The sequence below is a fragment of the Sarcophilus harrisii genome, chromosome 1 (genome assembly GCF_902635505.1).
Source record: "Sarcophilus harrisii chromosome 1, mSarHar1.11, whole genome shotgun sequence".
Classification (NCBI taxonomy): Eukaryota; Metazoa; Chordata; class Mammalia; order Dasyuromorphia; family Dasyuridae; genus Sarcophilus; species Sarcophilus harrisii.
Window position 1 is genome coordinate 86,054,650 of NC_045426.1, and position 23,236 is coordinate 86,077,885.

At 37.6% G+C, this 23,236-nt stretch overlaps 1 protein-coding gene across 4 annotated transcripts in view; it reads left to right on the top strand.

Moving 5' to 3' along the window:
- The first annotated feature begins 8,119 nt into the window (after positions 1 to 8,119).
- IP6K2 (inositol hexakisphosphate kinase 2) overlaps positions 8,120 to 23,236 on the top strand; it is a 50,542-nt gene continuing 35,425 nt past the window's right edge. The window contains exon 1 of one of the 4 annotated variants that reach the window (XM_031959616.1): positions 8,120 to 8,234. The gene's annotated coding sequence lies outside the window, so the exon portion shown is untranslated. Of the gene's footprint in view, positions 8,235 to 16,149; positions 16,167 to 20,106; positions 20,473 to 20,982; positions 21,074 to 23,236 lie in introns of those variants that run through there. The other 3 variants (XM_031959627.1, XM_031959637.1, XM_031959621.1) reach the window with 3 other exon arrangements.

The window sequence follows — 23,236 nt, forward strand, 5'->3', positions numbered from 1 at the left end:
ACCTTCTGTTCCAACTTCTCCCCACCTTCCCCCCACCCCCTCCCCTAGATGACAGGTAGTCCAATACACGTTAAATATGTTAAAGTATTTGTTAAATGCAATATAGGGGTACATATTTGTACAGCTATCTTGCTGCACAAGAAAAATCGGATTTAGAAAGAAGATAAAAATACCGAGAAGGAAAACAAAAATGCAAGCCGACAAAAACAGGAGTGGAAATGCTATTCAACATTCACTCTTGCCTTGTTTCCCAAATTTTTTTTTCTCTCTCTTCCTCCCACCTTCTCCCCTAGACAGCAAGTAGTCCAATATAGGTTAAACATGTTAAAATTCTTCTATACATGTTTCCACATGCTGCACAAGAAAATCAGATCAAAAAGGAAAGAAATAAGAAAGAAAGCCAATTGTAAGCAACCAACAACAAAAAGAGTGAAAATACTGTGCTGTGATCCATATTAAGTCCTCATAGTCTCTCTCTGGGTGCAGATGGCTCTCTCCATCACAAGAGCATTGGAACTGGCCTAAATCACCTCACTATTGAAAAGAGCCACATCTGTCAGAATCGATCATTTTATAATCTTGTCATTGCCATGTCTCTTGGTTCTGCTCATTTCACTCAGCATCAGTTCATGTAAATCCCCACTTCAGGTCTCTCTGAAATCATCCTGCTAATGCATATGTGGGTCCCTTTCCCTCCTTTATTTATGATATCTTTGGGATACAGGCCCAGTAGAGTCACTGCTGGATCAAAGAGTATGTGCATATTAATAGCCCTTTGGGCAGAGTTCCAAATTCTCTCCAGAATGTTCACAACTTCATCCACAATATATTAGCATGCCAGTTTAGTTCTAGCCTACCTCAGTTTCTTCATCTGCTTAATAGAAATAATAACGAAAGTTTCTATTTAAGATCCGCTTTAATGTTGTCCTAACCCTTTTCTCACTACCTCACTACCTGGAGGTAGGTAGTGTATTATTTAGCAGATGGGAAAACTGAGGTTCAGAGCTGATATAATTTTTCCAAAGCCCCGCAGATGAGAAGTATAAGAGCCTGAAGAGATGACTTGGATCGCAAGTCCTATCCTAATCCATATCAACTTCAAGGAAAGTAGCAAATGTGATAAAGGTCCTCCACGGTCTGGCCCCAACCTACTGTTCCTGACAGTCCACTTCACTTCCTTTCACAGACCATATCTAAATTCTAGTTCTCCCATGAACTTGACCACCAATCCCTGAGCATCTACATAAATCATACCAATGGTGGAATCTTAATCCTAGAATATATGCTCCTTGTCAAAATACTTCTGCTCCTTAATATTCGATGCAAGGGTCATCCCAAGGACAATTTTCCTAATTCCCCCATGAAATCTCTCCGTCCTCAAATTCTCATGCAGCTTTTGTCTGCATCTCTCCTATGCCATTATCAGAATATATACTCCTACTTATCTAAGCACATTTTATGCACTGCCCAATCCTAGGAAACTGAGCTTCATGAAGGTTGTGAGCTTCTTGTGGGTCCAGACTGTGATGAGCTAAGGATATTTCATTTAGCCAGTCCTCAATAGTCTGGTGAAATGAATTGATCTGAAAACTCTTGGTAAACCTTAAAACACTATGGAAATAGAAATAATTATTCATATTATTGTTACTAAAGACCTAGAAATCCTGGTTGGGACAGCAGCAAAGATGGAAGGGAAGGGTCCCCTGGTTTTGTCAGAGCACTGAGCAGGAAGGAAGTGTCAGCAAAGTTGAATACAAATCCCAAAGAGAAAGGCTGGGTGGAACCTGATGACTTTATCATGCACACCTGATAGGTATGAAGTAACTATTTCTGGCATAAGAATCATGACATCACCTGATTCTTAGTGATTCTCCTTTTTGGGGATTGTAGTGGAGATAGCACAGCAGGAAGCTTATGCATCAGGTGTTTGCAGGTGGGTTCCCAGGCTGGAGGCCATCCAGAATTCTTTTCATTTCTTGCCTGTGGTGTCAAAACAAAACTGCCCTCTGAATATTGACGAACCCAAACACTCTTTTTTTGATTATCCTTCCATACCCATGATTCTTGAATCATGATAGAGAAGAGTTGGGGATAGTTGCAGCTGCTACTCTTTCTCTAGTATCCTTTCAGATAGCTCTGCAGGTCATCTGTTAAATGACAGAGGGACAAACTGAGCATAAAATGAACAAATGAATAGAATCCAAAGATCAAGGAACTGACCAAAAGCCTGGAAAGGCAGATATTCCTTAGACTGGAGTTGACAACAAAAGTATCTTTTACCATCTTGAACCTGGTTCCTCTAGTGGTTCTTTACAAGGTCAATCTTTGCATCTTTAATACTCTCCCCTCTGGTTCTTCTATTTCTATTTCATCCAATGAAGAAAAAAATCTATTCTTTCCATCCAATACTTCCATTAACTCATTCTCAACTCTTTTATAATCGTTCATGACCTCCATCCTTCAATTAAAACCTGCTCTCTCCAAAGTTATCAACTGCTAAATCTATTGGGTTTTATAAGTTCTCATTCTTCTTGGACTCTATTCACATTATTCTGTCCTGATTCCTTTCTCTCTATTCTCTCGCTATTGATCTAAATAGCTCCCAAAGACTCAATTATAATCTCTATGAATATGAAGCCCAAATTTGTGTATTTAGAGAACCCTAACCTTTTCTAACACTTAACATCTTATTTAATATCTCCAACTTTCTCCTGGATATCTCCAATCAGATATTTCATTATGTCTCAAATTCTTCCTTCATCTCTATCTCAGAAGCCCTATCTTCATATTTCAGTAATTCTTCCAACCCACCTTGATGCTCACTTCCTCCTGGTATTTACTTAGGTACATGTATCCCCCTATAGAATATCAACTCCTTAAACTTTGAGACAAACTATTATTAAATAGGTATTTAGCAAATATTTGTTGAAGTGAACTTTAGAGTCATTACCCCTATGAGTCTAAAGGCTTCTCTAGGACAAGATGTTTCCTTTTCTGATGAGAATTGAGATGCCTCTCTTATCTCTTACTTTCCTGCCTTAACAGTGCCTAAAGAATTTAGGGGAGAAAAAGGCAGAGAGAGAGATAGAATGAAGATATCACTCAAGGGAAAATTCCCTGAAGTCCCTACTGTAGTAAACAGAGACTAGGGACCCAATCAAAGTGCTGGCTCCACTACACGCTAGCTTTTCCCCAGAGGCTTTCTCCCTCTAGAGATCTGAAGAGAACATAGAATGATGAGTCTTCTTTCTGGAAGCTGGAAGCCAGATAAGAATCTTTATTCTCTTTAGCTCTCATCAACTGTGTCCTCAGCCAGAAGAGAAAGCATTGCAAAATCAATCTCCATCGACAAGGAGAGTCCCATACAAACTGACTTTAAGGTATGGGGATACACATCCATCAAATGGATTCTATTCATTTGTCCATTTTATGCCTCAGTTTGTCCCTCTGTCATTTAACAGATGACCTGCAGAGCTGAGAGTTCTTGATGGCAGGGATCATTTTGTATCCTCCGTATCAAAGTATAATACTTCATATACAGTATATGAACAGTAGGTGTTTAATAAACATTTGTTGAATTGAATCTCCTCTACAACATTCATAACAAATGGTCTTTCCCCTCTGCCTTCTTGCTACCAATTGTGATGAGCTCCCTTTTTTCTCTTTGTCACCCATGACTGAGATGCCTTCTGTCACATTTTCCTACACCCTTGTCTCACAGAAGATAGCTTTATCAAGGTTAATCCCGATAACTACCCAAGGGATCACATTCCGTCTCATCTCCAACAGGCTGCTTCCTCGGTCATCCCTACTTTATCATTTTAGTTACTTTTGAGAGACAGGGTTAAATGACTTGCCTAAGGTCACACAACTAATAAGTGTGAAGGGTCAGAAACTGATTTGAACTCAGGCCCTAAGGGGCATTATATAATTTACATTCATTCTCTCCCTATCTATTGATTAGATCCCTGTTGCCTGCAAACATGCTCATGCTTTCCCCATTTTGAAAAAGCAGCAACTTGATCCTTCCATCTCTGCTAACTTTTGTTCTATATCTTTTCTGCCCTTTGTGGCTAATCTGCTTTAAAAAGCCTGTCTATGCTAAATACCGTCCCTTTCTCTCTTTTCAGTCTCTTTACTTCTTACAATCTAGCTTCTAACCTCACATTCCACTGAGACTGCTCTCTCCAGAACTACTGGTTGGTTGGTTGTTGTCCTTTGTTCTCAAAGGACCAAAATGACATCACTGCGTTGAGTCCAGTTACAGTCTGTCCAACTGTGGCTGATCAGACTACACGAGCTCCCAGTGCTCTGCCGCAGGTTGGACACAAATAGTCCCTATGAATCTTGGAGGTAACTTCTCCATCTTGGAACCTCGAGTTTCTTCTGAGCTAATCCAATTCCGCTTTGCACATAGAGCACAGCAGCTTCTCTGATGAGGGCATGCCATGCTGGGCAGTCCTGTGCCAGTGTCTCCCATGTCATAGAATCACTTCTAAGATCTTGAGACCTGGACAGTGTCCTTGTTTCGCTTTTTCTGACCATCTTGTGAGCGCTTGTCCTGTGTGAGTTCTCCATCAAATAATATTTTTGTCTAGCATATATTTGGCATTTGAACAACGTGGCCAGCTCAACAGAGTTGTGCTCTCTGCAGTAGAGTTGGAATGCTTGGCAATTTAGTTCGAGAAAGGATTTCAGTATCTGATAGATTATCTTGCCAAGTGATCTTCAGAATCTCCCTAAAACAATTCCCCAAAACGTGATCTCATGATTGCCAAATCCCAGTGGTCTTTTCTTAATCTTCATTCTCCTTGACTTTTCTATAGCCATTGACAGTATGGATTACTCTCTTCTTCTTGATAATCTCTTCTATTTACTTCTCTATTTGGAGGACAACATCCTCCTCAGGCTCCCCATCCAGGTGTCATTCTGGACTTCTCACTAACTCTCACCTCCCCTTTCCAATCTGTTGCCACAGCCCATCTATCTTATCTTTGCAACATTTCTGCAAAATCTCCAATATATCCCGTTGGTACTCCGACACTGCCATCATTTGGGGACAGGTCCTTATCACTTTACACCTGGACTATTACAATAGCCTTCTATCGGACCTGCCTGCCTGAAATCTCTCCCCACTGCAATCCAAAATAAATTTCCTAAACTTCAAATCCAGCCACTTCTCCCCCTACTGAATCAATTGCAGTACTTCCCTTTTGCCTTCAGGATCAAATATAAAACCTTCTATTTGACTTTCATGAAGTCAATGACTTTCATTCCTACTTTCCAGTCTTCTTACACCTTAGCACTGCCAGAGAACATTATAACTTTGCTGCCCCAGGAACAGGACACTCCATTTCTGAGCTCTTAGGGGCTGTCCCCTAAGTCTGGAATGTTCTCCTTCCTTATTTCTGCTTTGTGATTTCCCTGGCTTCCTTTGAGTTCCAATTAAAATCTCACTAAAGGGAAACCTCTTAATTCTTAATCTGTTAATTATTTCCTATTTATTCTATATTTGTTTTTGTATTGTCTCCCCCATTAAATTGTAAGCTCTCTGACAGCATGGACTGTCTTTTACCTCTTTTGTATTTCTAACACTTAGGACAGTACTTGGCACACAGCAGGCACTTAATGAATGTTTACTCATTAAGTGAAAGCTTTCCCAGTTCCTCTTAATCCTAGTTATTTTCCCTCTCTTAATTCCTTTCTTTTTACCCTATAAGGGTGGCTGGTTTGTATTATTTGTATACTTAATTCTCTCCCCCCCTCTCCCCGCTGTATTGTATGCTCTTTAAGGACAAGAACTGTCCTTTGCTTTTTTTGTGTATTCCATAGCACAAAATAGATGCTTAATGTCTTGACTGACTGACTGACCACCTCCGAGGACAGGGAACTGATTACTTTATCTAACACAACCAGTTTTACTTTGGAACAGCTGGAATCAGAGTCTGCTTTGAGGCTACCTTCTTTCATTCTTTTTAGTTTTGCCCTTTGAGGCTAAGTTCAAATCTTCCTCTGCTTTAGATATCTGCTTTAAATGTCTGAAGGCAAGTCATAAACTTCTTTCTGGGCTAATCATCTTCAAATCTTTCAAAAGATCATTGACATATACTGGATTACTTGTAGCCTAAGGGAGAGGATGGGGGAATGGAAGGAGAAAAATCTGGAAGGCTTTGCAAGGATGAATGTTAAAAACTATCTATGCAAATATTTTGAAAATGAAAAGCTTAAAAAAACAAGATCATTGATAGTATAGTATTCAAATCTCACTATCCTGGTGGCCCCTGGACGTTCTACAGTTGGTCATGTCCTTCCTATATATGAAGACTGTCATTTCATAGTGTTCATTCATCAAACCACTTTGCCTACTATGCAAGGCCCTTTGCCCAATCCTAAGGAAAGTGGGAAATTGTGGAAAATGGTATAAACCCTACCTTGAAGTTTATAATGTAATAAAGGAATACAATTATTTGCATCAAACTGTTGCAAAGAGAATTGATTGCTTAAGGGATTCAATTTGATGAATTTTCTGGGCGGGTGAGCTTTTGTTTTGGAATAATTGTTATGCAGTTTCCACTCCAAGTAAAATATGAGCAGTTATTGGCATTTTTAGCCGGAGGGAAGAGGAGGGAAAGTGGGGGTGTATTCATTGCTTTAGGGAATTCCTGGTGTAGAAACTGCTTTAGCAAAGCAGATAGGGAACTGTTCTCCAGTAGTCTTTAAGAGAGTTACCTGGGAAACTAAGCAATTAGAAGTTGCTAGTATGTTTTTTCTAAAAGGAGGGATTTGGAACCATGTTTTCTCGATTGAGGACTGTTGGCTAGCCACTATTTTGTCAGGACAGAAACCAAATATTGATTTAAAGTGATTGGATTCCCCCCAAGATGATTTGGTTGACTGAAATGAACTCCTTTCCTGGGGCTTGGCACATAGCAAGTGCTTAATAAATACTTATTGACCAAATACTCCCAACAACAGGAAACACACTACTTTATCTAACAACTCTTCTTTGGAACAGCTTTAATTTGTTTTGTTTTGTTTTCCCTTTTGCTTTGCCACTTTCCAACTCCAGCCAAAGAATTGATGACTAGTTTGCTCTCTTTTCAGCGCTTCATCTTCTTCAAAGCATCCTTTAAAATTTTTTCATTCTCTCTTTTCATTTCTATTTTTCTTCTAGAGTGTAGAGGTGAGTTGAGGCGAGAGGATTTCCTATTAAATTGACTTTATTCCATCTGATCCTTTGTTCTATTCTGGTAAAATCTTTTTGAATCCTAACTCTGTCATCAAACTTGCTATTTTTCCTTGCTTTGTTTAAATAACTGTAAGGAAATCATTCATACCTTTATTCAAATAATAAAAGCAGCTAACAAGAGGAGACCCAGGACCCCTTCCTGCCGACACACCCCTTTTTGGGTCTGGTCAGTGTTCAAGGTCACATTGTGCACTCATCCGGACAATTAGAACTGGGGCTCGGGGCTCTCTGCACCTTCCCTGGCTGCTCCCCCCGCTTCAGGACTGCACAGATCAATACTGATGATTGACAGTGATTGGTCTCTGAGGCTGGGTATTCCAATGGGTGATGCTGAGGAGTGAAGGAGGGCACTGTAACTAGGACCAGTCAAATTGTGGAAGGAGGAGAGCTTGCGGTGGGAAGGGAAGAGGGATGAGGTTCACTGTGGGGGATGGGCGGTGGCGGCTGCCCTGAGGGATGGGGAGCGGGCGATTCATTGGAGAGGAGGATGTGGAGACAACGTGGGTGTCTGGTCTGAAGTACGGGGTGTTCAGCAGAACAGCAGGGATCCCCTGGGGGAAGGGGTATGTTGTGTTCAGTAGGAATCTGAGGAGACAGTGTAAGGGGTGGGGGCGCTGGGGGAAACTAAGCGGGAATGGGATATGTTTTATTCAGTGCGGCGAGAAGGTGATGTCACCCGACTGCGAGGGCCAGGGCCCTCAGTAGCCCCTAGGTACGGCCAGGGGCTTCCCCTCCCCCCCTCCACTTCAATTTCCCTTCCCCCGCCCTCGAAGCCTCCCAGCTGGGTCACCAGGCGCCTTAGCAACAGCGTATTTTGGGCTATCCAATCAGCGAGCCCCTCTCCCGCCCAGAGCCAATGAGGCCCTTCGCTGAGAGCGAGGGTACCCGGCGGGGGGAGCCCGCGGCGGCGGTGGCCGCCATCTTGGCTCCGGAGAAACAATAGAGCCGGAGTCGCCACCGGGGACCGCACGGGCCTGAGCCGCAGGTAACGTTACGTCCTTCGCCGCCTCCTCGCTCTTCCCACCGGGACGGCTGCCATCCCTCCCCACATTTGGCCCTCAATTTCGGCCCCAGTCCGGAGTCCCGGGGACGCCCTCGAGGGCACCCGGCGCCCCTCACCGCCCCCCGGAAGCCGCCCCCGGCCTGGCCCTTTCAGCCCCGCCCCAGGCCGGGCGGCCCGGCTGGGCTTGGCCCCGCGCTCCCTCCCTCCGTCCCCCATCCCGAGCCGCTGCTCCCGGGGCAGCTCGCTCTGTCCCCTCCTCCCCCGCCCTCCGCTTCGCCCCGCCCCCTCTGCTCTCTTCCCCTCCCCCTGCCGGAGCAGCCCGGGAGAGGCCGGCGAGTGCCTGGGACCCCTCAGCCCCCCGATGGGGCTCCGACCTCCCGGGATTTCCTCTCTGGGTCCCTCTTCGCTCTCCCCTCCCCCGTCTAACGGGGCAAAGGGTAGGAGCGCTGGCCCTGGCCCCCAAGCCCTGCCCTGCGTCTTTTCTTCTCCCTGGGCCTCATTTTCCTTCTTGTGGAAGGATGCAGGCAGTTTTAGGAGCTGCGCTCGACCCTAAATCTTGTCCTCCTGCACCTCATGCTGGGTTAAAAACAAACGTGCGTTTACAGCCGGGCTCTTAACGGAGACTAGTCCGTGACTAGACATCGGGGAGTCCCTGAGCGTGGAGGGGGGGAATTAAGCCTTTAACACAACTTTTAACAGAACTTTTAGCGTGCCCTTCAGTTGTGAATATGGGCAACAATACGGGCGGAGCTAGCGTATTTATCAGCCACCCAGGCACTGTGCTAGGCGCTTTATTTGATGAGGGGGTCCCTGAGTTTCGACAGACTCCCCAAGAGGTGTGACGTAACACCAAGCATGACTAATTTGCTCGAGCTACTACGTCATGGGTCTCAGCCATCCTTAGGAGGGTGCATTGTGTCTCCCATGTTTGAGAGCTTAGAATAAAATTTGGGCTCCTGACTTTATTTTAGTTCTCATTTCCAGTTATTTGTATTCACTCAGGACCAAGTCCTGTTCAGTAGACGTTTGAAATCCTGGCTCTGACCTCTTATCTATTCTTTAACTGCCACGACTTATCTTGGTTTCGGCGACTTTCTAATAGGCCTTCCTGTTACCTCTCCCTTCCTGCTGGGCTGATGATCTATCTGCATGGAGCTGATCCTAATACTCCAAAATTTTTCATTGCCTCGGTTACCTCCCTAGCACTTTGTACCTCTCCATTACAGACACCCTTTAATTACAGTGTGTCAGGGTTATTTGTGCTTGCATTTTGTTTCTCTGCTGGATTGTAAGCTCCTTGAGGGCAGGAACCATATCTTAACATTGCTGAGCACTGCGTCGTTATCAGATGAATTGATGATTTATTTTAGGAATAAGAAAATGTCTTTCTTATCAATGTTTGTTCTTTGTCATTTAGAACTGCAAGTTTTTGAACCTTATGGGGCTTGCTCCCAAGAGTCAGTTTCCTAATTTCTTGAACAAATCCTCAATTTAACATGGAGTGGGAATTATAAATGTCATGACTGTTTTTTTTTTTTTTGTACTTGATAAGAGCTTCATTCTCCTTTCATTCAGTACAATTCTCTTAAGCCTCTCTGTTTAGGGTGCAATTGTTGGTCAGATCTAACTGATAAATAAGGTCCACATCTAGTTCTCACAGTGCTTTTTGTGGGAGATGAAGACATTTTTATGATGCTGACTATAATCTAGGGCAGAATGAAGTTAGTTTCCATGTAAGTAAGACAAAATTACCTCTTTAAGGTTTCCTTCAGCTCTAGCAAACTATATCAATTATGTTGTACATGCCCTAAGTGTGTTATGCTATGGAAAGTAAATCAGAAAGAGAAGCTTCTTCATGCTCGTAAATAATAGTTAAAACTGAAAAGTACCTATTTTTTCTATTTATTAAGTACCAGATACTGTATCTTTATCAGTAAAAAAAAAGGGGGAGGGCACATATCTTCAATATTATGCACATTTATTTTAAAACTATATGTAAATTTTCTATTAATAAATTATGTAAAGTGTAGTTTAAATTAAAATGGATGAGGGTAAAGATGATAATCTATTTAAAAATAATTTTTATTTTCATTAATAATGGAACCCCCCATTTTGTTGTCATTTAAATATTACTAATAATTTTAGTGTAATTATCAGTAGAAGTGTGTTTCCTTATTTTTTTTAAAAAAATCTTAATACTTTGTGATATAGCACATTTTTGAATTTTATTCTGTGTTTGCTTGGCTCCTTTATTAGAGCTGAAAACTACCATAAGAGGCTTTCTAAAGTAGTCCAGCCCTGACATTGGAGGAAACTACAGCCAATAAGGAAATGTCTGTGAATTCCTCTCAAATCACATCTGTCATTTTGACCACCTATCTTTGAACGGTTTTTAGTGTCATAACTTTTGTGGAGGTTATTTCTGGTAAAGCTTGGGGGTTATGGAAAAATTTAAGCTTGGATGGTTTTTTAAATCTGAGGTGAATGCAAATTGTTATTCGTCAATATTTTGGATTGGTTTGTTTTTGATTTTAGTTTTTGTTTTGTTTTTCAGCTTTTCATGGGGCAGTTTAGTGATGTCACCCAGTCAGTGTCAGAGGGCAATAGAATAAAAAGATGTTCCTCTATCCCTCCTAGCTAAAGGCATTTGAAAAATTTGCAGGTTACTTTTGAAAACTGGAAGTTGGAAATATTGGAACCCACTAATTTGTATTTGTGTCTTGGACTCTTTTAGTAGTCTGGTGAATCATGGATCCCTTTTTAGAATAATATTTTTAAATGTATAAAATAATACATAGTTATATATAAAAATATTTTTAAAAATTAAAGGACTCTTGCTTTAAAAGATAAAAGATTTCCTTAAGGACTAATGGTGAAAACATTGGTATTTTTTTGTCCTTTTTATGATGTTAATATAATTTCCCAATGAAATATATCAAAGAGATATCACAGTGCCTCCGGAAAATGTTATGGACTTAGGAGTCAGGAGGCCCAAATTCAAATTCTAATTGTTTGACTATGTGGCTTAAAACTTGAGCCTTAGTTTTTTTTCATTTGTAAGTTGATAAATAAAACTTCTACAACCTACCCTGGGAAGCAACTTTGTAAATCATAAATAACTACAAAAATGTGAGGGAATGTTTTGCAGATATGTTCCAATGTATAAGATGAGGTTATAATATTGAAAACTAGAAAGGATCTTGGTAATTATTTAGTCCAACCCTCATATTTTAGAAATTAGATAATTGAGGTCCAAGTTAAGAAACATGCCAAGATCGCAAAAAGATTGTAGGTAGCAGACTGCACAGTAATTCACTCTCTGATAAAGCCTTCATCAAAGCACTTACTAATACATTAATAGTAATGGTAGAGCCTATTTCTGTCTAGTTCTTTTATGGTTATCCCTTCCAAATCAAGATTTTTCTCATTGGGGTTTTTATATATTGAGAGTCAGGAATAAGAAATTAAATGGGAATTTTTTTGGAAAATTTTGCAAAAGCTGCACAGTCTGTGAAGGCCAGCAGAGGATATAGAAAAGGTTAAGAAACTCTTAAGTGGATAAAATATAATGATAATAGTAGTAACATCATATTAATATTAATACTTTCATGAAAGCCATATGACTATATTTCCTTATTCTTAAAAATCTTGACTTGAAACTTTGTGATTCAGCAATTAGAAAATATGATTTTGTATTCGTTTTTTCCCCCATAACTTGTCTTTATTAGAATGTAAGTTACAGAAGGCAGAGACTGTTCACTCTTGGTATCCCTAGTAGTAGTATGTACATAATAGGTATTTCATAAATGCTTAGTGATTTCTGGCTAATAGCTGTTGCAGTTGAAAAACAAATAACCTCACAAATAGAATGGATAGATTCCTAATGGAAGAAGTGTTATTGACTTCACTTGTTAAATGACAAAACTTATTTTTCAGTTCTAATTATCTAAATGGGCATTTCCTCTGATAAATTTCTTTCTGATGTCAACTAATTTTTAAAATTATTTGGAAGGTGTTGCATTTTTCATTTTTAACATATAGGTTCAAACCACTGAAATTCATAGTTTAGAAGATTTTAAACAGAAAGTTTTTTTTTTCTGATTTTTTTTTTTTTTAAAGGGGTACAGATGTAGGAAACATCTTTTTGGACAATAGCTTAGTTGTAAAATGAATTAGTTATGATGGCTTCATTAGCTGATATCTCAAAACACAGTATATATTTAGGACAAGGTTTTTAGTATTCCATATTTCAAATCATTTTGACAATTTCAAATATTTTTATTTTAATAAAGCTTTATTTTTAAAAAGCTTTTTATTTTCAAAATATATGCATAGTTTTCAACATTCAACACAAGCAAAATCTTGTGTGCCAAATTTTTTCTCCCTCCCTACTCCCCTCTCTTAGATGGCAAGTAATCTACATATATTATATAAACACGTGTAATTCCTCTATACATTTTTCCATAATTATACAGAGAAAAATCAAATCAAAAGGAAAAACAATGAGAAAGCAAACAAAATGCAAACAAATAACAAAAAAGATGAAAATACTATATTGTGATTCACACTCAATCCCCACAGTCCTCTCTCTGGATACAGATGGCTCTCTTCATCACAAGTCTGTTGAAACTGGCCTGCATCACTTCATTGTTGAAGAGAGCCACGTCCATCGGAACAGAGCATTATATAATCTTGTTGTTACTGTGTACAATGATCTTCTGGTTCTGCTCATTTCATGTAAGTCTCCTCAGGACTCTCTAAAGTCATCCTGTTGATCATTTCTTATAGAACAATAGTATTCCATAACATTCATATACTATAACTTATTCAGCCATTCTCCAACTGGTGGGCATCCACTCAGTTTCCAGTTTCTTGCCTCTACAAAAAACGCTACTACAAACATTACACATGTGGGTCCTTTGCAATTATTTTTTGGGATACAGGCCCAATAGAGATACTGCTGGATCAAAGGGTATAAAAAAAGCTTTTTTTAAAGATAAAAATAAATACAAATAGAAATTCTATTTTCTTGTCATAACTCTTGGATTATATATACCCTCTGTGTTGGAGATGAGTGTTTTAGTAAACTGTTTTTCATCAGTTGGAGTAGTTAGAACAATTCATTATCTGGAGATCAGTTTGTCTGGTTCCATTTGCTTCTCCAACTTTTAAATGGGCTGGTTCTACTGGAACAAATGATTCATCCAGGGTTCATAAGATCTGTCAGAACTCAAGCTTTACAGACATCAATTTCAAATGAAACCCATTATCAACTTCATGTCACAGGTATCAGAAGAGGATTTTTAAATGGGTTGGTATATCAGGTAATCAAAAACATTTGGTTATGGGTTTAAAACCTAAAACTTGTTAGAGGAGAAAAGAAACTAGTTATAATGGTAAATTTATTGGTATTGTAGTTGCTTTGACCAGAGGCATAATTTTGGTGAAAATTTATTATCACATTTAATTGACATTTTCTTTTTCCTCCATCTCTATGCTCTTTTGAATAATTTAACAACAAAATTGTACTCTTCTTGACAAGCATAATAGAGTAAAACTGATGGCATTTAGCATCTGGAATCGAAAATTAAATAGAGCTGGTCAGATCTATAACATGCATATTTTAAATAGCAAAATATAGAGCTGGTGAAGAGAAATGAGTGTAAAAAAGTGTAAAAAAATGAGTGTAAAAAATATCAATCTATGGAAAATAGTAAAATCTTCCAAATTTCTTCTAATTTGGGAAGCTTCAAACCCTTATTAAAATTAAAATGTATGTAATAATAAGACCTTGTTGGAATCATTTTGACTTGTAATATTTTAACAATGTGGCTTCCTTATATTCACAAACTTTTCAACTAAGGTCTATGTTCAACATGCTGTGCTTGACAAAATGTAAAAGATTCTTTCTTTGCCCTCAAGAAGCTTGCAAGCTTGTTAATAGTCTTGTAAATTCTTAATTAAAATGTAATTTGACAGAAAGGATGAAGTCAACTGTTAAGACTTTTAGGCAACTTTGGCCTTTAAAACCTTAATCTTGGCCAGAAAGTAGATTTTGTTTAGATGGTAAATCCATCTGGGTATTGAAAATTCAGTAAAATATGACACTAAGAAGTTTTCCTGTGGTTTTCTTAGACTGTTAGAAGTGCTTTAAGACTGTTAACTGTCATTCTAACTGGATTAACTGTTATTCTGACTGATACAGAATTCACAGAATGTATTTTATAAGCAAAATTATGGACTATAATACTATGGGCCATGATCATACACTCTATTACTAAATTAGGCTTGTCTTTAGACAGCAGTCTGTCTCCAAGATGATTTTCAAAGCAACTGCTAACTGGTTCCACTTTGCTGGTATGGTTTTAGATAATTATTCCTTCACACATATCCCGTATTTTATTCTTTATTGCTCTATTACTGTGAATTATGGAACACACTAAAATTTATGAAGCCTCAAAATTTCAGTTGACCCAAAGGTCAGTGGAAGGACATATGGTAGGTAGAGATCAAATAACAGCATATTACCAGTGATTGACTTCATACAAAAAGTATTACAAAACATGCAATATAGAAAATGTAAATGTGTAAAATTAAAGCCATGGATTTTTATTTTATATAAATATAGATATACACACATATATACATAATACATATACAGGTATATATATGTATAGTCTGAGTGATGCACCACAACCCACAAAATCTACACAAGATCTACATGAAAGCTTCTGTTGCATTGGGTAGATTTTTTAATAGAAGATATGAACAAGAATCATACCAGATGGAAATGTGATTAGATTGTAATCTTTGTAGTTGAAAGGGAGTATTACTGGCATTGATAAGAGTTATGACTCCAGTGAAGTGTTGAAGTCTAATTTTTAATTATAAAAATGTAACACTCAAAAATGCAATACAAATAGACCCCCAAAAAACCCCAAAATTAAAACAAAATGAAAAATACAAAAGACAAACAAAATTAGAATAGTTTACTTTGAGATTGAAAAAATAAAGTAACAAAATGCTTCATAATTTTCTTTTGCGTTTCCTTCAGATTTTCTTTATGTAATTATAAGGTTTTATTGACTGTATATATGTATACCTCATATTTCTCTATATATGTATGTAATAGGATGTGAATTTTGTTTAGCATGTTATCAAATATGATTTGGATGTTAGATTTATTCAGATTGTGCTATAAACTCCTTGATGTGAGTATTCTCAGTGATGTAGAATACAAATCATCTTTGCCTACCCATTCTTGGATGGCCATCTAATTTGTTAGGGTTTTCTTTATTTTCCCGTGTATTCTACAGTTCATCAATCAAGCACATGGACAGTCCTTTGGCTCTCTGTCACAACATGAGGTGGTTGTCCTTTTTTCATTGCTCATTTCTATGATGACATCCTTTATATAGCTTTTTTTTTTTTTTTTTTTTGTAATGTGAGTGATTATGGTTCTTGTCTGTGGAGCTCTGCATTGGCAAGGATAACACTAGTTTAAAATATAAATCCTGTAGGGAAAAATACTGTAGGGAAGGATGGCAAAAGAATATGAGCAATGTTGTTTCAAAAAACACTGAGAAGCAGTACAAGAAAAAACAGATTCAAAGAAAGTTTGTCAAAAGACACAGCTAAGGAAAGTAATTTTAAGATTATTTAAAGATGAAACAAGAAGAAAGATAATAGAGAAATAGTTGAAAATTAACAAGTTTTTAGAATTATAATCATACCTGGCCTTTTATATAGTGTTTTAAAGTCTGCAAAACACTTCACATATATTATCTCATTTGAACCTCACAATAATTTTATAGTAGGTACTTACCAGGCATTATATCTCCATTTTACAGATGAGAAAATAGGCTCAGAGGTCAAATGACTTGCCCAAGGTCACACATCTAGTAAGTGTCAAAGGTAGGATTTGAACCTTAATCTTCTTCACTGTATGTCTAGTCTTCTGTCCACTTTAATTTTACATCACAGTTATTTCTCAGTATACACCCCACCTTCTCTCCCAGAATTAACCCCTTCCTTCTAAAAAAGAAAAACAGTTTAACAAAAATAATCAATACTGTGCCAATATATGTAGCATTCTACTCTCAAGGCACCTGTTTTTCTTCTAAGAGGAGGGAAGTCAAGCTTTTTTCACCAGCAGAGGCAGTGGAGATCCACTGCATTTGGACTTTAAATACCAAAGTTCCAAGGTGTTTTTAGAGGATGTGGAAACGGCACTAAAGAAAATAAAAATGAGAAAAGCAACAAACTAGACCAAATTTAAACAGAGCGAGTATGTGCTGGAGGTGACATGATTCTGAGACATTGAGGGATTGATTTTCAAAGTATATGAAGTATATATGAAGGTGAAAATGAAATTATGAACAAGGTGGAAAAAAACTTGAACCTTATTACCATAAAAAGAAAAATAGAATGACAAATACTAACCTCTCTGCCTAATTTATAAAATATATATTTTAATAATATTAATCAGTATGTACAACAAAAATATAATTGATGAGGGTATTGGAAGAGAGCTGGAAAGTTTCACAAATAATATTCCATAATAGAACATTATCTTTATTATCATGACATTGAAAGTAGAGAATTGTACAAATCTCTATTGGGTATAGTTTGTTGACTAGAGAGAGTCATTTGATTCAGTAGAACATTGGTTTTTCAGAATGTGATCTGGGAATTCCTGTGGGTTTTCAAGACCTCTCAAGGGGTCCACAAGGTTGAAGCTACTTTCATGATAATATTAACATATTTTAATCTCTAATGCAATACATATCATTAGATATAACCAACATAAAAACTCTTCAGAAGATCCTAATTTTTAAGTGCATGAGACTAAAAAGTTTGAGAACTCGTGTATGTGTGTGTAATGGGTATCATATTTCTTGCCTTCTCCATGGATTTGGGGAGAATTTGTAATTCAGTAAATAAAAAAAGAGTTTGAGAACTAATGCAGTAGAGCAAATTACTGCCTTCCAAGGTTTTCCAACAAGGCATTTCCCATGTATGTGTGACAGTTTTTATTACATAAAACAAGGGAATGTTATTTAATGATCTCTGATTATTAATCAGGCAGTAAATAAAATCGCTAGATGTATGCTAGCCTGGTGTATTTGTTTGTGTCAGAGGAGATGCTCTACAGAGTTCTTAATTGGAAGTCCAAGAACTTGAATAGAGGAAAAAAAATTGCATCTTTGTTTTTATTTGACTCTTAACAGAAATTTAGTATTTCCTTCACTTATGAATGTTAACAACAAACATTCTTAAAAGGGATTCTTCACCAGAATGCCAAAAAGGTCCAGGACACAAAAAAGATTAACCTCTGTTAAAGATGGTGAGGTGTTCCAGATACTCTTGTTTGTGGATTATTATGCTGATTGCATCAAGGATCAAGAACTAAAACATATTACATTTAAAATTAATAACTAACATACATTTTAAGTTGGTTTAATTGAAATAAAACTTACAAATGGAATAGGCTTATTTTTTTGTTCTTAATCTTTGCATGTGACAAATTGGTACCTGTTTGGACAAGAATAACAGTAGAATAGAACTGGAAATCACCACCACCTAGCTTGCTTCACCTATTTGTCAGTATATTCCTATGCTGATGCTGAGATCTTTGTATTAGCAGTAGGATGTCTTTGGTATCTAGGCAACACAGGTTTAGCTAAGCATTTCTGTTCTTTGCTTACAGAACTGAAAATTTTCCATTGTGTAGTTTATTGAGATTGCAAGAAAAGGGTTTTTCCTTTAAACCGAGATATTTCTGCTATTGCTAAAAGTTAATATAGTATAGGAACAAATTTTAGTGAGTCACATATTAATGAAATGTATAGTAATTATATTTATTTGCATTGTCCAGCAAATTACCTGTCAGTCAGTAAACATTTCTTAAGTGTCTGCTATGTGCCAGGAACTATGCTAAGCACTGAGGACAAAGAAAGGCAAAAGATAGCTCACAGTATAATGAGGAGATCATATGCAAACAAGCTATGCACAGCAATTATGTCTAGTTGAAACAGAGCCAGGGCCACTAAACAATATATAGCGATCCTGTTGGACCACATATTGACTTATAAAACCACAAATTAATATTATGTTTTTATTGTACTTTGATTTTGTTAAGTATTTTCTAATTGCATACACTTGGAAATGTTGCTACCTGCATGCTCTCAAGGCTTCATCTTTGACACGTCTGATAAACACAATAAATTTGAAATAATATATAAAGGAAGACACTAGAATTAAGGGAGATTAAAAAAGGCTCCCTATAGAAGATGGAATTTTAACTAAGACTTGAAGGAAACCAGGAAGGCCAGCAGACAGAAGTCTGAGGTTAGATATGACATTTAGAAAGACTTTTTTCTATTCTAAAAAATTTCTCAAAATATTTACTTCATTGTTCAGTTAGCATATAATCTAAATATTTAAATGAGAGGGAAATGTGCTCTATATTTATTTATTCTTTTTTTTAATTATAGCTTTTCATTTAGAAGTCATATGCATGAGTAATTTCATTGACAGTTGCCAAACCTTTTGTTACAATTTTTCCCCTCCTACCCCGCCCCCCCCCCCCCATGGCAGGTTGACCAATACATGTTAAATATGTTAAAGTATAATATTCATATACCATAATTTATTCAGCCATTCTAATTGATGGGTGTGCCCTATATTTAGTAGTACTGAACTGTTTTTAATTTTTCCCCCCCAATTTCACATAAAGATATCATTTTAAAAATTTTGAGTTTCAGGAGGACCTGAGTTCAAATGTGGCCTCAGACATTTAACACTTCCTAGCTGTGTGACCCTGGGCAAGTCACTTAACCCCAATTGCCTTGCCAAAAAACTTCCACATTTTCTCTACCCTCCCCCTAAAACAAGAAGCAATTTTATATAGGTTGTATGTATGCAATCATGTTAAAGCTATTTCCATATTAGTCATGTGAAAGAATAGACCTGGGCAGCTAGATGGCACATTGGATAGATCACCAGCCCTGAAATCAGGAGGACCTGAGTTCAAACAGATTCGGGTACTTAACATTTCCTGGCTGTGTGACTCTGGGCAAATCACTTAACCCCAGCTGCCTCCGGAAAAAGAAGAAATAAACCAAAAGGAAAAAATTTAAGTGAAAATAGTATATTTCAATTTGAATTCAGAACTCCATTGGTTCTTTGTCTGGATATGGATAACATTTTCATCATGAACCCTTTGGAATTGATAACTATTTTTTAAAAAAAACTTTAAATAATGACAACTTTTTTTTTTTTTTTAATAAGAGAATTGTACCTTAGAACCTACCTGAACAGTTTTAGGCAGAGATAGCTCATTTCACCCAGCTCTTGATTCTCTTTGAAGACTGAGAAAGTTAGGAAGCTGCTTCTGGTCCTCACTTTGAAGTGAAATCTCTATAGAATAGATAACTGCACAAATCGCCACATTCTTCGGCTTGAATTTTTAAGGAGTTGTTTATTAATGATGAAGCCTGTTGTTTTTTTGTGCCCATGGTCTATTAGGCAGCTTTGCAATCTAGTGGCTCTAGACCTTAGGGCCTAGTTTCCTGTGTGACTGATCTCTTGACCCTTGCTCATTTTATTGGAAAATTGCCTTTTAACAGTGGGAAATTTGAGATATACTTGGGAGTACATATTTAGTACAAGGTATATGCTCTGGTTCTGTTAAGGGAGGCAGCATGGTGTAATAATAGTAGCTAACATTCATATAGCACACTACTATGTGCCAGGCACTTTGTTAAACACTTTACAATTGTTATCTCATTTGATCCTCACAACAACCCTGAGAGGTAGGTGCTATGCAGAAGGCTAACAGGGATTAAGTAACTTGGCCAGGGTCACAAGATTAGTAAGAGTTTGAGCTTAAATTTGAACTCAGGTCTTCCTGATTCCAGATCCAGCGCTTGATCCACTGTACCACCTAGTTTTTCCTAGTATAGTGTACTGAAAAGAGTTCTGGTCTTAATCTGAGAAGACCTAAGTTTGAGACCTCATTCCACCACTAACCGTCTTCTCTTCAGCAAATTACAGAATTCTAGAGATTGAAGAAACCTCAGGAATAGAATTAAATTGTTTGAGTGCAAAGACCAGCTTACTCTTGATTTGTATCCCTAGTGCCTAGTGCAGTGTCTGGCCCATGGTTGGTATGTTGATTTATTAGCTTCATTGTACAGAAGACAAGACTAGAGCCCAGGTAGGTACTAGAACTATTTACCCAAGGTCATCCACCTTGGAATATGGCCAAGGCAGGGACTTGAACCCCAATTCTTGTGATTCTAAGACTAGTACAGGATTGAGTAAAGGACTTAAGACTAGTACAGTACAAACTGAATAGATGACTTTTAAGGTCCCTTTATGATCCTTATGATCTTAATTAGTTTCCTTAAGTTTGGTCTCTTCCCTCTCCCACATTGATTCTGAACATAGCATCCAAGGACAAACTTTCTAAAACACTTAACTAGTAATTGTATCAGGCAAGGAATGCATTTCTTCCATAGCTGTTTAATTGGCAACGGATTAATGATTCTCTAAAGGATGAGACTAGCACCAAGCCTTCAGAAGCCCCAGTTTCACTGGTTGGCAGCTAACCTATTAGTACAGACTCCAGGGCCAGCATTATGACTTCAGTCTCATCACAGTGGCTTTGGTATCTGCCTCCTCTCCTGCTATATACTGCCCACAGGTGAAAGAATTTCCTACTTCTGAATTGGTTGTGATGGGCATTATCAGTGACACATTGGCAATGGCAAATGCTAACCTTCTTAAGAATGAGATATACCAGGGTCATCCAGGGGGTGAGCCAGAATGCCGTGTGCATTTGTTAGAAATGCTTGTCCATATGGGTGCATAAGGATTTTATTTACTTGGTAAATTTGAAAGTGAAATGTGATTGGTTATTTTTATAACTTGCCTTCTAAAAAGAGTAAATGTTTTTCATAAATGATGATGGTTAGCATAATGCTCAGATGTCCCTTTAATTTCAAGTTCCATTTTTAGGAAACCCTTCATTTTGGGTTTGAATTAAGTTACAGTTGCAAGAGATAGTTTGACATTGTGGGTAGAGGGCTGACTTTTGAATCAGAAAGACCTAGTTCAAATCCTGGTTTTGACACAAGAAGAATATGAGGGGTATGATCATGGGCAAAATAAGTAAAGTCAGTCCTCAAAGATGCTTCAGGTAGTTGTTTTAAAGACTTACACATCAGTTGCTGAGATGAAATCTGGTCTGAACAACCAAAAATTAAAATTGACCCAAGAACTGGAAAACTGAGAATTAACTATAAAGATGTCATGGACCTTTCCAAATTTTAGACAGCTCCCAACTCTGAAATTATTTAAATGCAGTTGACTCTTGGGACAGTCTTAGCAGTTATGTCAGCCACTAATACTGCTTTACCTTCCTTTGGAGATGGTTTATTTATTTATATTAATTTTTCTTCCTAGTGTTGTTATTACAAACATTTGTGCTTTTAATTACTGTTTTGTGATACAGCACAGAATTTGACATCAGAAGGCCAGAATTCCAGTCCTGACTCCATCACTTAATTAGCTATGTGACCCCATGTCCATATGGCACAGTATTTTCTCGGCCTCAGTATTCACATCTCTATAATAAAGGGTTGGGTTTAATGATCAATCAGTTTTTTTCTAGCATAAATATTTCCAGCTTCCTATGATTCTATTATGTGATAACCTCCCATTTCTATAGTTCTTTAAGATTTTACTACTTAACAGCTTGTATGATCGTGAAAAAATCAAACATCTCAGGGCCTCAGTTTCTTATTTGTAAAATGAAGGGATTGGATTTGATCATCTCTTAAGGTTCCTTCAGTTCTAAATCTTTGATCTTATACTTCGTTTACAAGAAACCTGTGAGGTAGGTAGTGTATAATTATTATTTTTTAGTCAAATGTTCAGAGAAGTTGAGGGTCCTGCCTAGGAGGTGTCACATAATTAGTGTCAAAATTATGATTTGAATCCAAGTCTCTTGTCTTCGTCCTGCACCTTTTTCCTTATATTGCATTGCTTTCTTGAGTTATTAATGTCTACAAATGTTTTGTATCCTGTGAAGCAGATGTGAATTCAGGCTCTATTTAGTCTGATGCTGACCTATAGGATAAATTTTCTTGAACTGTAATGTGCGCTTTTTAACTTCATAAGCTTATTTTACTCAGGGGAAAAAAAGAGTTGGTAATACATAATTGGTGGGAGGCTTTCTTTATATGCTGTCTTGTGAAAATTGAAATTGCATAGAAAACTAGGATTGTCTTCTATTAAGAGATGGCATGATATTGGATTGACTTCAGGGACGAAAATGACAGCATAAGTATTAAATAATTCATTAAACACATTAAAAATATATATGAAGGTTTCAGCATTGCCTTGGCAATATGTTTAGTTAGCATTGGTTTCTCTCCCAGGATGTTTCAGAGGAGATAGATTTTGCTGGGACTGGTTGAAATCATCCTTATTTCCCTGTCCTTTGCCAAAACAGAGAATACACACATAAGCTTCTTTGGGAGAACAAATAGGTTTTGATTGGCTCCACCTTTGTTTATTTATGATCTAGCTGGTGGAGGTTATTAGTACCTGTAAAGAGCTTTGTACTCAAGGGATCCAGAATCTCAGCCTCTAGTTCAGTTGACCTAAGAGAATCAGAATAGAATTTCCTTGCATCATCCTCTGTAATAACCGGGTCCTCTTTGGGTAGTCCTCATTGTGAGCAAGTGGTTCTTTATGGTAATCTGAAATTGGTCTTCCTTTCACTTCTACCTCTTATTTCCAGTTCCCTCTTCTATATGATAACATTTAAAATATTTAAAGAGAGTTATCCTGTTTAGGCCAAGCAACCCCAGTTTCTTCAACTGATTTGCACATTTCCAGATCCCTTGTAATAAGACTGCTTCCTTCTTCCAAAAGGCTTTTAGATGTTATTGACCTCTTGTCATTTTCCTTTC